Below are 17116 nucleotides of genomic sequence, written 5' to 3'. Positions count from 1 at the left end.
ATGGCCCCCTCGTACGCCAACCTATTCATGGGTCACTTAGAGGAAGCCTTCTTGGTTACCCAGGCCTGCCAACCCAAAGTTTGGTACAGATTTATTGATGACATCTCCATGATCTGGACTCATAGTGAAGAACTACTCCAGAATTTCCTCTCCAACCTCAACTCCTTTGGTTCCATCAGATTCACCCAGTCCTACTCCAAATCCCATGCCACTTTCCTTGACGTTGACCTCCATCTGTCCAATGGCCAGCTTCACACGTCTGTCCATATCAAACCCACCAACAAGCAACAGAACCTCCATTATGACAGCTGCCACCCATTCCACATCAAATGGTCCCTTCCCTACAGCCTAGGTCTTCATGGCAAACGAATCTGCTCCAGTCTGGAATCCCTGAACAATTACACCAACATTCTGAAAACAGCTTTCACATCCCGCAACTACCCTCCTGACCTGGTACAGAAGCAAATAACCAGAGCCACTTCCTCATCCCCTCATCCCCTCAAACCCAGAACCTCCCACAGAACCACCCCAAAAGTGCCCCAATTGTGACAGGATACTTTCCGGGACTGGATCAGACTCTGAATGTGGCTCTCCAGAAGGGATACGACTTCCTCAAATCCTGCCCTGAAATGAGATCCATCCTTCATAAAATCCCTACTGCACCAAGAGTGTCTTTCTGCCGTCCACCTAACCTTTGTAACCTCTTAGTTCATCCCTATGAAATCCCCAAACCACCTTCCATACCCTCTGGCTCCTACCCTTGTAACCACCCCCGGTGTAAAACCTGTCTCATGCACCCTCCCACCATCACATACTGCAGTCCTGTAACCTGGAAGGTGTACACAATCAAAGGCAGAGCCATGTGTGAAAGCACCCACGTGATTTACCAACTGACCTGCCTACACTGTGAAGCTTTCTATGTGGGAATGACCAGCAACAAACTGTCCATTCGCATGAATGGACACAGGCAGACAGTGTTTGTTGGTAATGAGGATCACACTGTGGCTAAAAATGCCTTGGTGCACGACCAGCACATCTTGGCACAGTGTTACACCGTCCGGGTTATCTGGATACTTCCCACTAACACCAACCTGTCAGAACTCCGGAGATGGGAACTTGCCCTTCAGTATATTCTCTCTTCTCGTTATCCGCCAGGCCTCAACCTCCGCTAATTTCAAGTTGCCGCCACTCATGCCTCACCTGTCTTTCAACATCATCTTTGCCTCTGTACTTCTGCCTAGACTGACATCTCTGCCCAAACTCTTTGCCTTTACATATGTCTGCTTGCGTCTGTATATGTGCGGATTGATGTGTGCGTGTGCGCGTGTCCTTTTTTCCCCCCTAAGGTAAGTCTTTCCGTTCCCAGGGCTGGAATGACTCCTTACCCTCTCCCTTAAAACCCACATCCTTTCGTCTTTCCCTCTCCTTCCCTCTTTCATGATGAAGCAACAGTGACACACACGCGCCGCGCGCCAGGCGCCGTGCGCGCCCCACAGCGCGCGCGCCACGAGTGACAAATGTGAGAGCTGTTATAGGGTAGTGAGTAGAGGGATTTGTTACCAATCTTGTAGGAAATATTTTCATTGGGGGGATGCAGTGGTGAGAATGTTTGGAGTACAGAAGAGGCTCTCTCCTGCAACTGCAGAGTAAGCAGTAGGAACATTTTGATAGAGGAACAGGAAAGGAAAATCTGTGTCCTTCAGGCACAGTTGGAGGAAGCAAGGAAGGAACTCACAAGGATCAAGGGAGATTGGGGGGAGGTAGGTGGTTGGGAACTGGCAGGTGGTAGGAGGATAGGACGAAAGAGAATGCGATCTGACAGTTTCATCAACAATACCAAAAACAGGTATCTACCACTTCCAGAGTTAAGTGGAGAAAAGCCTCAGGTAGAACAAGGAGCAGGAAATGTGCAGCACACTTCAACCGAGGCCAAGAAGCCTAGGAATGTACAAAGTCTTAGGAAGAAGAAAGTGCTGCTGCTAGGTAGTAGCCACGGGCGAGGCATAGGCCCTAAGTTACAGGAAAGTTTAGGGGCAGCGTACCAGGCCACCAGTATCTTCAAGCCAAATGCAGGGCTAAGTTAGGTGATAGAGGACCTAGGGTCTTTATGTAAGGAATTTACAAAAGAGGACCAGATAGTGAAAGTGGGTGGAGTGGGAAACAGTTTGGACAGGGACGAGGCATATGACATATGTGGTGACCTGGACAAGATAGCTTCCCTGGCTCATGACACCAACATACACTTTGTTGAACTGTTCCGACGTCATGATCGACCGTACCTTGATGGAGCTGTGAGGTGAATCAATGTGGGTTTAGGGATGGCTTTGAGGACAGCCAACTTTGCTCATGTTTCTCTGGTGCCTGACGAGACTATGAATAGATGGGGTTTCACTAGGCATGGTCTACACCTAAACATGACTGGAAAGGGAAGATTGGTACAGCTAATTTGTGAAAGTGTAGGGGGTGGATCTCGGGCCACACACAGTCAAATATCTGTTGTCATACATAGGAAATGTAGGTCTTCTTTTAGGATAAATCCAGACAACAGGTTCCCCTCCTGAAGAGTACCACAAACAGTTTAAAAAATACCAAAACAATCACTCACAAAACAGATTTTAACACTTCAAATATCACATATACCAGATGTCATAAAGAAAAACAAACCATTGGAAAGAGTAGTTTGTATTACTGAGCACTGGTGTAGACACACAGAAATCAAACATGTAGTATTATCATTGTATGAAAAGGCAAACTCTTACTGCAGAATTACTTAAAGGGGTGGAGGATCATGCATTTATATTGGAAAACGAACACAGTTCAAATCAAGACATGACATCAGCACCGTAAGTGAAGACACTTTGAAATATCAGCTATTGAATTAACAGGGCTTGATATCAAAAAGAAATTAATCGTTTTGTGTGTATATAGATCTCCCAGTGGTAGTGTGGACACTTTTTTCGATAAATTATCAGAAGTTCTAGATAGTCTCAAGTACAAAGATCAACATAATTCTGTGTGGGGTCATTATCATCATCCTTCAAAGTTTTGATCTGACCATCTGTGTCAAATTACAGCAGTAAAATCAGGCGTAGAATTATTCCCTAAACTACAATCCTACAAATGACATCTATCAGGAATCAAAATAAAAGATTTTTCAAAAGAACTAGAAAAACAAAGCTGAGATTAAGTGTGTAAGGAAACCAATGTGAAAATGAAATTCTCTAAATTCTCCACAAATTTTAAATTAGACTTTGAAAAGGGCATTTCCAAAAGTATGAATGTCTGTATCAACATCTCACAAAAACAGATGGATAACAGTAGGTATTAAGAAGTCGTCCTAAACACTTAAATAACGCGGATCCATGAGAAAGTCGCAATGATCCAGAATTCTTAAATTTCTATCATAGATACAAAAAGATCTATAGGAAGGTGCTGATTGCTGCAAAAAGTCATTTAATGACAAAATAATATATAATGCAGAGAATAAAAGCAAAGCAGTCTGGGATTTTATAAATGGGGAGAGGCAAATAAATGCAGAATAACATACTGCTAATGGAGGGGGATAAGGTAATAAATAATCCACACACTTAGCAAACTATGTAAACAAGCATTTTTCAAGTATTGCAGAGAAGTTACAGCAAAAATGCCCCAAAACAAATATAACACCTCTAAATAATGTTTCACTACATACAGTGATGTTACTTCCAACCACAGAGAACAGACTCAGTATAACAATTCAAATGCTAAAAAATAGTCAGTAGGCTTGGATGAAGTACCAATGTGTGTACTGAAACAATACATAGGGATTATACATGGCCCCTTACCAAATATAATAAATGAATCCTTCACATCTGGGACATTTCCAGAGCAGTTAAAACAGGCAAGAGTTGTACCTTTGCTTAAGAAAGGTAATGCAGAATACATAGAAAATTACTGACCCATTTCCCTGCTGTCACCATTCTCAAAAATAATAGAAGCAATTATGAAAGATCTATGAATTACCTGAATAAATACAATCTTTTAAGTGATTCACAGTTTGGTTTCCGAAGTGGCAAAAATACGGAGTCAGCCATAGTAGAATGCACAAAAGTTGTACTTGATGCTCTTGATAAAGATGAGTGTGTCACAGGCATATTTTTGGAGCTTTTTAAGGTGTTCGATACACTCACCACAAGATTCTATTAAATAAATTAACAGCATTAGGAATAAGAGGGGTTGCTAATGACTGGTTTCGATCATACCTAATAGATAGGGTACAAAGGGTACAGATAACACATACTTCAAATAGATCTAAACATTTATCAGAATAAAAATAAATTAATATAGGGCTTCCGCAAGGCAGCATATTAGGACCAGTACTGTCCCTGATATACACCAGTGACTTTCCTTGTAGTGTTACTCATGGTGAAAAAATTATCTTCACTGATGACAGCAGTATTAAAGTCACTGACAAAACAAGAGATCTCCTTGGTGAGAAAGCAAATGAAACTCTCAAGGAAGTGTATGATTGGTCAATAAGCAATAAAGAAAACTAATGCCATGAATTTCAGTTTGAAGAGGAAAATGACAATGTTAAATTAAATGTGGATGGCACCTCTAAATGCTGTCTAATAAATGCAAAATTTCTAGGAATCAATATTGATTCTCAGTTGAAGTGGTGTGAACACAAAGGTACTTGCAAACAGAATGTCATCAGGTTGTTATGCCCTTAGAATCTTATCATCAGCGTGTAACATGCAGTGTCTTTTAGTTACATATTATTCATATGTACAATCAATTCTTAGGTATGGCATTTTTTGGGGGAAGAAATGCACAAAATATGAACACAATATTCAAATGCCAGAAAAAAGCCATAAGAATAATAAACAAAAATAGTAGTTGAGCTCATTGTAAAGATGTGTTCAAAACACTCGGAATTTTAACTGCTCCAGGAGAATACTCTTACCAGTCAGTTGTACACACCAAAAATAATGTTGGTAATTACTACGCAAACAGCTCTGTCTATGACCATGCAACAAGAGATAGACTCAACTTACATTTAGAAAGAAAAAATAAACATAAAACTCAAAACAGCATCACCAAAAGAAATTAAAGAAATTGCAAAAATACACTTATTTAAAATGGCAGCTAAAGAGTACCTGTTATGCAATACATTTTATACATTAAAGGATTACTTAGATAAAACAGAGTAGCATTATGGAGGGATGCTGACTCAGTTTGTCAGGATAGCTGTGATTGTTAGAATCGAAGATTTGCAAATACCAGACAACCGATTGGTGCGCGCAGGTTTGTTTACAGAAACTGGAGGATTTTATGCTAGTGGGCATTGCCGAAAGCTCTGTCACGTACTGTTTTGATGGTGCTTTCAGGTTAACAACTCTCAGCTTTCAGATTTGATGGAAGCTCAATATTAGCTGCATCTATGTTCTAACAAATATTATTTGCAAGTAGAAAGTGCTGTCGACCAATATTAAATACTCCATTAAAACTATGAGGGCGAGTCAAATAAAAACAGGATTTTATTTTAAAAAACTCATTTATTGAAAAACAAAGGCAATTATATTTTATTTTTTCACTTAGTTTTCCATTTTAGAAACACATTTTTTGCAAAGGAAGGTTTTGCATCACAACATCATAGAATGAAGCTGTTTGCATCAGGAGTTCTGCACTAACTCCTCCACCGTCTCATCATCTTCAAATTGGTGCCCACTTAGAGCATTTTTAAGTGGTTGAAACAAATGGAAATCACAGGGCAATAGGTTCCATCCATAAGGATGAATTTGCTTTAGTTTGGAGACCATTAGACCTGCGCTACAAGCCCTGGAATTTTCGAGGAGGAGGAGGAGGATGAACTGTCAAATCAGGTTGGTCTTCTCTTTTGCAGTGGTATGCATCCATAACATTTTTTAATAACCCACAGTAGAACACAGCACTGATCATGCATTGCTCATGAAACAACCAATAAGCAAAATGCCTCATTGACTGAAAAAAAGAGGTTGAAAATTTTTTATATAAAATGCCTTTTAACTATCAGCTGTTTATTGTCCCATTAGTCATCTACTGGTTTTGCTTATTAACCATAATCCAGGATGTAGGGTACAACAGATTAGTTAAAAATACCTCATATTCTTTGAAGCTGAACCATACCAAAATTATTGGCAATTGTATAACCAGTTTGTCTTAGAATACTGACAGTCATATTTTATGTCAAACATACAGACATTACAGGAGAAACAAGTTAAACTATTACTCAGATTGAATAATTACTCAAATTGAGTAATTGTTCGTCTGTATGATAGTTACAATAATTTTGGCGTGGTTCAGCTCAAAATAATAGACAATGTTCTTAACTAATCTTTAGTACTCTACATTCTGGAAGATGGTTGATAACTGAAACCAGTAGATGACTAATGGGACAATAAACAGCTGATGGTTAAATTGCATTTTACAAAATATTTTATGGCAGTTGAATCTCACCTTACGGAAACACTACAAGGTTGCAGCCTACATCCTCAATTGTTTTTGCCCTCTACAGCTCCCTCTAGTACCATGGAAGTCATTCCTTGATGTCTTACCAGATGTCCTATCATCCTGTCCCTTCTCCTTATAAGTGTTTTCCACATATTCCTTACCTCTCCGATTCTGTGCAGAACTTCCTCATTTCTTACGTTACCAGTCCACTTCACTTTCAATGTTCATCTGTAGTACCACATCTCTAATGCTTTGATACTCTTCTGTTCCAGTTTTCCCACAGTCCATGTTTCACTATAATACAATGCTGTGCTCCACACATACATTCTCAGAAAGTTCTTCCTCAAAATAACCCCTATGTTTGGTACTGGTAGACTTCTCTTGGCCAGGAATGCGCTTTTTATCAGTGCTAGTCTGCTTTTGATGTCCTCCTTTCTCTCTCCATCATTGCTTATTTTGCTGCCTAGGTAGCAGAATTCCTTTACTTTGTGACCATCAATCCTGATTTTAAGTTTCTCGCCGTTCTCATTTCTGCTGCTTGTCATTACTTTCATCATTCTTCAATATACTCTCAATCTGTACTCATTATACTGTTCATTTCATTCAGGAGATCATGTATTTCTTCTTAACTTTTGCTTGGGATAGCAATGTCATCAGTGAGTTGTATCACTGATATCCTTTCATCTTAAATTTCAGTTCCCTTCCTGAACTTTTCTGTAATTTCCATCATTGCTTCTTCAATGTAGAGATTGCACAGACTACGTCCCCATCTTACATCCTTTTTTAATCTGAGCTCTTCATTCTTGGTTATCCAATCTTATTATTCCCTATTGGCTCTTGTACATATTGTATATTACCCATGTCTCCCTATAGTTTAACCCCATTTTTCTCAGAATTTCGAACATCTTGCACCATTTTACATTGTTGAACACTTTTTCCTGGTTGACAAATCCTATGAATGTGTCTTGATTTTTCTCTTGTCTTGCTTCCATTATCAGTTGCAACTTCTGAATTGCCTCTCTGGTGCCTTTACATTTCCTAAAACCAAGCTGATTGTCATCTAACACCACCTCAGTTTTCTTTTCCATCTCGTCATTCCTTAGTGCTTCTGTATCTCACTTGTTTGCATATTGATTCTTCCTGACTAATGTCTTAAACTTCAGCCTACTCTTCATCACTACTACACTGTGATCTGAGTCTATATCTGCTCCTGGGTATTACTTACAATCCGGTATCTGATTTTGGAATCTCTGCCTGAATGTGATGTAATCCAACTGAAATCTTTCCTTGTCACTCAAGTTTTTACCAAGTATACAACCTCCTCTTGTGATTCTCGAATAGAGTATTCACTATTACTAGCTAAAATTTATTACAGAACTCAATTAACTCAATTAGTCTTTCTCATCTCTGATTCCTTGTCCCAAGCCCATATTCTCCTGTGACCTTTTCTTCTACTTCTTCCCCTACAGCTGCAGTCCACTCCCCCATAACTAATAGTTTTTCATCTCCCTTTACATACTGTATTACCCTTTCAATATCCTCATGTTCTTTCTCTATCTCCTCATCTTCAGCTTGCAACACTGGCATGTATACCTGCACTATCATTGTCGGTGTTGATTTGCTGTCAATTCTGATAAGATCAACCCTGTCACTGAAATGTTCACAGTAACACATGCTCTGCCCCATCTTCTTATTCATAATGAATCCTATTCCCATTTTGCAACCTTCTGCTGCTGAGCGTATTACCTTATACTCATCTGACCAGAAGTCCTTGTCTTCTTTCCATTTCATTTCGGTGGCCTCTACTATATCTAGATCAAGCCTTTGTGTTTCCCATTTCAGGTTTCTAGCTTCTCTACCATGTTCAAACTTCTGACATTCCAGGCCCCAACTTGTAGAACCTTATCCTTTCAGTGATTAATCAATCTTTCTCCCATGATCACCCCTCCTTTGCAAGTCCCCTACCGGAAATCCAAATGGAGGACTAGTCCGGAATCCCCCCCAGGGGGGTCCACAACTCTTTTGTGGATATGTGAATGGTGAGCATAGGACCCCATGCTCGTGCAGCTCTTTTTCCTTTCCAGGCTACATTACTTCCCTTTCCACACCCCTCCTTGCCCCCAATCCTTCCTCTTCTCCCTCTCTTTGGGAGTATGTTTTGCACCTACCGATGCTTGTGAGCAAATGCAGTGGTTTCTCTTCTTTTCCCTCTACAATGGCAAGTCTCTGTCCTTACTTCATCCTTCTTTTTCCTTGATTCTTCTCTTTACGTTCTTCTCTGCTGTGGCATTTGAGAATTATTCTCTTCTTTCATTTTCTTTGTTCCTCCCTTTTCCTTTCTTCCCTCCCTGTGTGTGTCTGAAGGCCGACCCATGCATTCCCAAGCACAGCTGGTGACAGGGTAACACGTAATTCCCCTCCCTGGGTAGACAAGTAGGACATGTACATACCCACTGATAAAAGCCAGGCCCAGGGAGGTGTGATTACCCGAGATGGTACCTTCCAAACATACCAACTGATCCCTCCATCCGTTTCTCAGGAGGTGTGACCTGAGGTGTGGACAACCACCTAAGGCCTCAGAAAGGCCCCCACTAAGAATGAGCACACCGTCGGAGATGTCAATAATCATGGGGGTACTTTCACAATGGTTTCTTCTACTTCTACAACTTCTGCCCACAAGAGAAAGCTCGATGAGTATCGGCCACAGAAACTTCTTCCATCAGTGCCAAAGTTCCTAGTTGTTTCTCAGTCTCACGAAGGTCAAGACTTCTCAACAGTCAATCCTTTCATTATTCAGAAAGATGTCAATGCAATTGCAGGTCCTGTAAAGTCTTGTTCCAGGTTACAAAATGGCACCTTGTTGTTAAAAACACATTGCCCTCCAGGCACACAAATTGCTTCGAATTACAGTGATACACACCTTTCCTGTCCAAGTGGAAGCACACCATACTTTAAATTCATCATGCAGGGTGGTTGATACAAGATCACTCAACCTATTGTCAAATAAGGACGTTAAAAATTACCTGTTTGATCAGGGAGTAATGGCCATACATTGAGTAATGAAAAGGGTTGAAAAGAAATTAGTACTGACCTGCAATCTCTTTTGACATTTGACCGAGTTCAACTTCCGTCAGACATTAAAGCAGGCTATGAGATAATTTCAATTTGCCCTTACATCCCAAAACCTATGCATTGCTATTAATGTCACAGATTTAATCATACCTGCCAGTTGTGTTTCAATCTGGCCAGTGCATTACTTGTGCCAGGGATGCCCACGAGGGTGATTGTCCACCCCCACTGTCTCATTGCACCAACTGTATGGGCAACCACGCTGCTTCCTCTAGAGACTGCCCTATTTTTATAGATGAATGAACTATTCAGTAACTCCGAGTTATTCGCCAGTAGAAAGTCCACTGTGTTCCCAACACTGTCCTCATGTCTCCTCTACCTACTGAGGTGGCCATGCAGACTTATGATCTCACCTTTAGTGCCACAGTCATCAAATCAGCCAGCCCAAAGATCATCCGTTCAGCCTCCCCACTTTTACCTGCTCACTCTAAGGCTCAACCTTCATTGGCTCCTGCTAAATCACTGGCCCCAAAATCTGGTGCCTGGCCTTCCAAATAAAGAGCCTACTCATGAAAATTTTTTATATGCTCAGACCTCACAACACTCAACACCTCCTTCATCTCAACATCCTGCATCCAAGATGGCTTATAAGAAACACAGTTCTTCTCCTTCTCCGCCACAGTGTGTCCCTCCTACAGCGCTATCCAATGGTAGCTGCCCTCAGCCGTCTTCCATGTGGCCCAGATGCACCACTGGTGGCTGATCAACCAGCCGATCACTTGCAGCAGGAGCTGCCGCCGTACAACCTATGGATCAGGACCTTCTGCTTCTGGATGAATGCCATTCCACGCCAATGGCATCTGGCTGTCTGTGGTCGCTGATTTGACAGTAACTGTGCTAATATTTTTCCCCTTTTCCGTCCACCCTATGTCAATTATCCATTGGAATATCCACGGAATTTGCTCCAATTAGGATGAACTGTCCATCCTCTTATGATCCTACTTCCCAGTCATCTTCTGTCTTCAGGAAATAAAGCTATGTCCCCTTGATCGCTTTGTGTTCCCTCATTTCCAGTCAGTCCAGTTTGATCTCCCCTCTGTAGGTGGTGTTCTGGCACATGGGGGACTTAGATTCTTCTACATGATATTATCCATTTTCGCCCAATCCCCTTACACAGCTCCTTCCAACCTGTCACTGTACGTCTTCCCTTTTTGGATACACCTCCTCTCTTCATACCACATACATTCCCTCACCCACGCCAGTGGCGAGAACTGATCCCCTTCATCAGCTCTCAACCCCTATTTGCTGGGTGTGGACTTCAATGCCCACCACCTGCTTTGGGGATCTCTGTTTCCTGGTCCAAGAGGCTTCCTATTGATTGACCTCTTCCACCAAGTGGATCTTGTTTGTCTCAACACTGGGGAACCTACATTTTTGTCTGCCTCCATGTCAACCTACTCTCACTGGGACCTTTCAGTCAGTACTGTTCGACTAGCTTGGCACTTTGAATGGTTCGCTCTTGCTGATAAACACTTTAGTGACCATTTTCCATGTGTCCTTCAATTACAGCCACAACTGCCATCTATGTGTCCAAGAAGCTGAAAGTTTTCCCAAGCTGACTGGACACTTTTCTCCTCTCTAGCAGCTTTTGATGACCATCAATTTCGTAGCATCGACGTTCAGGCCACTCATGTTACGAAAGTTATTCTTACAGCCACACAACGTTCAATACCTTGTACCTCCCCTTTGTACTGGTGGCCCCCCAGCTTCTTGGTGGAATGAGGCATGCCATGACATAATACGCAAGCGGAGGCATGCTCTTTGCGTTTTGCGCCACCATCCTACGATGGCCAACTGTATCCACTATAAGCAGTTCCGTAAGTGATGCTGTCATATCATACGTGATAGCAAGAAGGGAAGCTGGGATTTCTTTACCAGTTTCTTTAATACCTTCACTCCATCATCTGTAGTTTGGAGTCAAATTCGACAGTTATCTGGCATGTCTAGTTTTTCCCTGATCTCTAAGCTAACTGATGTGAAAGGTACCTTAGTGGACCCAGACGTGATTACTAACTCATTGGGTCAACACTCTGCTAGGATTTTGAGCTCTTCAAATTACACACCAGTCTTTCTCCCGAAGAAATGAGCAGTGGAAGTGCAACCTCTTGCTTTCTCCTCTCAAAATTGTGAATTTATGATACCGTTTTTTCTATGCAGAAACTCCAACATGCACTCTCTTCCTCACGTCTCTTCTGCCTCAGGACCAAATGGCATCCACATCCAAACATTGCTGCATTTATCGTATGTGTTATCTCCTTCACCTTTATAATCAAATTTGGACTGACAGCACCTTTACAAGAAGATGGCGGGAAGCTATCATAATTCCTATTCTGAAACCTGGAAAGGACAAACATCTCCCCTCTAGCTATCGCCCACCTCTCTCATGAGTAGTGTCTGTAAGGATTTGGAGCAGACAGTAAATTGCCATTTAGGCTGGTGGCTGGAGTTTCTCTCCACTTATATCATGAACAATTTTATCAAGAAACGCCAAACAGTAGTTATATTTTTTGATCTGGAGAGGGCATACTATACCTGTGGGAGGGCAGGCATCCTCCACATACTGTTCTCTTGGGGCTTTCGAGGTTGGCTACCCCTTTTCGTCTGTGAATTTATGACAGAGCACACATTTCAGGTGCAGGTCAACACTACTCTATCTCATACCTTCTCCAAAGAAAATGGGGTGCCTCAGGGCACTTTGCTAAGTGCTGTACTGTTTGCTATCGCCATAAATCCAATTATGGAATGTCTCCTTCCCAATGTTTCGGTCTCCCTCTTTGTCGTCGATTTTACAATCTACTACAGCACTCAACAGATCAGCCTTCTTGAATGACATCTTCAAGGATGTCTTGATCGCCTTCACTCATGGAGCATCGAAACCGGCTTCCAATTTTCTGCCAGTAAGACCATCTGTGTAAATTTTTGGCACTGTACAGAGTTTTATCCGCCTTCCCTACATCAAGGCCCTGTTGACCTTCCATTCACAGACATGACCAAATTCTTGTGGGTTATGTTTAACATAAAACTGTGCTGGTCTTCCCACATTTCACATCTTTTGGCTCGCTGTATACAATCCCTCAATACCTGTGTTCTGAATGGTACCTCCAGGGGAGCAGACAGAGTGGTCCTCCTCCACCTATATCGTGCCTTAGTGCACTCAAAATTGGACTACAGAAGCATTGTTTACTACTCTGTATGGTTGTATATTCTTCAGCGTCTAGATTCTGTCCATCACTGTGGATTTCGTTTGGCGTCTGGAGCTTTTTAAATTAGCCCTGTGGAGAGCCTTTACGCTGAGACTGCTGAACCTTCACTTTCCAGTAGGCAAGCTGTCCTCCTTAGTTGTTATGCTAATCATACGTCTTCCATGCCTGCTCATCCAACCCGTGCCTTTTTTTTTTTTTCGTTGCTTCCTTGGATTTAGGGTATGCAGGCAGTCCTTCCTCTCTACAACCACTGGGAGTCCGCTTCCATCAATTGCTACATTCACTTTCCTTCCAATTTCCAAAAACTCTCTTCACAAAAGGTGGTACAACACCACCTTGGTTCACCCCAGGACATGCCTTCTCAATGAGCTTTGTCAGCTTCCCAAGGATAGTATCTCCCCTATAGTTTATCATCGGGCATTTGTTGCTCTATACACACAAGTGGAGGATGCCATGTTTATTTACACTTATGGCTCCAAGAACACCTTTAGTGTCATGAGTGCCGTTATTATTGATGACATCCCTACTAGATTTCGGCTTCCAGACAAGTGGTTGCGGAGCTTTACGCTTTAGCAGCAGAGGCTGCTGTCTCTCTTCTTTGGTTCACTGTTTGAATGATTCCCTTTTTGATCTACTGAGCGCCGTGCGGTTAAAGGTGCTGCAGTCTGGAACCGCAAGACCGCTACAGTCACAGGTTCGAATCCTGCCTCGGGCATGGATGTTTGTGATGTCCTTAGGTTGGTTAGGTTTAACTAGTTCTAAGTTCTAGGGGACTAATGACCTCAGCAGTTGAGTCCCATAGTGCTCAGAGCCATTTGAACCATCTACTGAGCATTTTATTCGTTGTTTCTCTTTTATGGCACAAACATTGGTCTGCTCTTCTCGATAATAAATTATGGGACATAAAACCTCTTCCCTGTGCTTGGACCTCTTGCTCCCGGCCTCATCATCAGGAGGAAGTTATTTTAGCTCAACTCCAGATTGGGCACTGTCTTTTTAGCCATCAACATCTTTTAAGTGGCAATCCTCCCCACTTCATCGCTGCTGCTCTCAGTCATGGACGGTGAGAAACCTTTTCCTTCAGTGTCCCTATTTGAATCTGCGATGTGCCTGTTAACAGCTGTTGCCTGATACATCTTTCCTTTTAGAAGATGACATGTGCTCAGCCAATCAGGCCATGAGTTTGTAAGTTAGTGAGATGACATCAGCCATATGAATCTCCTTTTGGGGAAAGCAACCCCCTTTCAATAGCACTTTCCTAATATTTCCTTCTGTTTTTAGTTTCTCTCCTCCTTGAGTTTAGCTCCCATAGCTGCTGATTTAAATTCCTGTTTTTACCCTTCACTAAGCCACAGGATGGGCACTTATGACCGTAGCTGTTTTGCCCCCTAAAACCATAATTAAAAAAATAGTCTGGAATCTTTTGCCAATGCAGAGATCATGATGACGCTTTTTCAGTTACAGGCCACATGTCCTGTGGATACATGTTATGTGTCTTTAATGCAGTGGTTTCAATTGCCTTCTGCATCCTCATGCTGTTGATTACTGCTGATTCTTCTACCTTTAGGAGCAGTTCCCCACTTCAGGGGCAAGACAGTGCCCTCTCTGCTCCTCCATCCTCTTTGACAAGGCCATTGGTAGCATGAGGGTGACTTCTTATGTCAGAAGTCTTTGGCCATCATTGTTCATTTTTAACTGAAATTTAAATGGTGGTGGGTTTTGGACAGAGGAGCAATGATGTTTTGATTTATAATCAAAGATTCTATCCCTGGACCATGGGTTTAGGAATGAATGTTGTTGAAATGATATGCTAACAGCTTTCTCTGGGACTCGCTTACCTTTCCTCTGTCAATCCTTACCAGCTCCTTTAGAATCAGGAGTGTAATGGGGCACACATGCACCCATGTTTCCTAGCAGATGGCAGTCCAACTAAAAAATGCATCACCTTCTTTAGCAAACCTTCCTAAGCCTCTGGTGAATCTCAAAAGTCACAACTCCTGATTTTTTGGTCAAAAGGAAAGGTATGCATCTCGAACACACTTTATGGAACTGTAGGTCATTTGTGACGATCACTTGACAGCTCCCATAACTGATTCCCCCACCTGTTTTTCAGTTTCTGATACTCTCGTCTGTCAATAATCTTCAAGAATATCTTCAACCACATGAATGTTTTCATCTGTGATGGTGGTCCAAGGATGGCAGCTGTGTTGCTGATTTTCCACACATTCTCATCCTTCCTTGTAATCTTTGTACTACGCAATTTACTTGATATATTCAATCAACAGCAAGACATATCACACCGTATAACTTCTGGATTGCATCTATAAGCAAACGTAGAATGCGTGACCAGAAGTGTTGCCATCTTGGATCTTTAGGATATACTAGAAGCTTTGAAATCAAGTCTCTCTCTCTCTCTCTCTCTCTCTCTCTCTCTCTCTCTCTCTCTCTCTCTCTCTCTCTCTCTCCACCTCCCCCCCCCTGAATTCATCTCTTGAATCAATGTCAGTGTGCAGTTCAGTGCACGATGTGTGTGATGTGGGCTTTTTAGCTCACCCTAAATATAGAACATAGGAGGCAAGTCTGACATTTTTTGATTGCTGGTTAGTAGTTATTGAGCAACATCCTGACAAACTAAGTGAAGCTAGATTCTTTTATAGATCAGACTGTGTGTTTCTATTGTGCTGGAGCACTGAAACGTTGGACAGAAATGCACCAGCTATGGGTTGGTGCTCCAAGCACTACTTTAGTTGGGCTGGTACTGTGTGCTGCTATAAAATGCTTTACCTCTTTCTGTGCAGGGAAAATGTTTGTTCCAGTACATTGTACCAGCAAAGTGAGAAATTATATTGTCAAAGAATATTAAAGTTCTGATTCAAAATGAGAATATATTTGTTAATAATGAAAACTGTGATTAAAATAGCTGTAGATATACTTCCTAATCTTCGGTGTTTTTCTTATTATTTTTTTATCTAGACCACATGTTGGCTAGCATGATCTGGACTTTGGTTATGAGCATCTGCTTCACTTTTCAATTTTGCTTTTCCAGAAACTTTGGGCATATTCAAAGGCAAGCATTATTCCTGCCACTGGCTATTATTCTCTTCTATTCATATTTTATTGTTTGTAGAGCAACACCAGTGCTATAAATGATGAAGTGGTTGGAACTAATACATCAAAACAAGCAACTGAGGATGTCAGTGACTCTATGGGGTAAGTGAATGTGTTCTGTGTGTTCACATAAAAGCGATACTAGTAACAGTGGAACTAATGAAACTTACATGACTGATGGGGCTGGACCTTTGTTACCAGCATGCTAGAATTCGGAATAGTAGTTACTTTACTAAGATGAGGTGCACATTTAAAACAAGCAGCAATATTTCAGTTTGGAAGGTATAGCACTTCCATTTCTTCCATGAAGCAAATTTTATATGGGTGAGCATTGTCGAAATCTCTGAGTTGCATGCTGTTCAGATGCTGCTTTCAGTTTAACAACTTTTTCAGTTTTCAGAAGATTTGATGGAAGTTTAATATCATCTGCAATCCACTGCAGTAATATTGCAACTTTGTTCTTACAAGTTGTATCTACAATATTGTTTCTATTAGCAAGAATCGCAATCAAAAACTTGGAAACAGTGCTTAATTAGTAAAATATTTTTTGGTGCATAAACTGATCATCATTGTTTATTTTGACATTTTCTGCTTGCCATTTCTCTAGCTGTTCTCTTACCTACTTATAGCCATGACTTGACATATGGTGCAGGATCAAAAACTTCAAGCACTGGTCCCACACATTTTATAAAACCAAAATTACTTGCACATGGAATCTGTTTCTCTTTTTCTCATCTTCACTAACACTTCATTCATGGCACTGAATGACCTTTCACTCTCAGAAGTGGACACAAACTGTATGCACAACATAGATTAATAGTTTCAAATGAAGGGGGCATCAGTTGTGTCTGTATATTCCCTGACTCAGCTTATGTATTTCCTCTTGTCTGTCATCTAAAAAACATCACAGATTGATTATACTTCTATCACTTTCAGTAATGTATGTTTCTTCAGGCCAATGAACTGCAGTCACAGCTTTCAAGTCTTCAAATAGTGCTCCCAATTGTTCATCACATTTGGCTTCTAAAGAAGCAAGGTGTGAGACTTGCCTTACATTTTACACTAACCACTGCTAGAGATTTTCTGCCTGTCTCCTCAAAAATTGTATACCATGAATTTCTTTTAAGTAGAGTTCTGTCTTGTAGTAAGTGAGATTTCACTGCAGTGTTGGCTTGCTTCAAATGCAGCTCTGGACATTGTATCAC

The sequence above is a fragment of the Schistocerca serialis genome, chromosome 2 (assembly GCF_023864345.2).
Source record: "Schistocerca serialis cubense isolate TAMUIC-IGC-003099 chromosome 2, iqSchSeri2.2, whole genome shotgun sequence".
Taxonomy (NCBI): Eukaryota; Metazoa; Arthropoda; class Insecta; order Orthoptera; family Acrididae; genus Schistocerca; species Schistocerca serialis.
Note: the sequence above shows the minus strand (reverse complement) of the source record.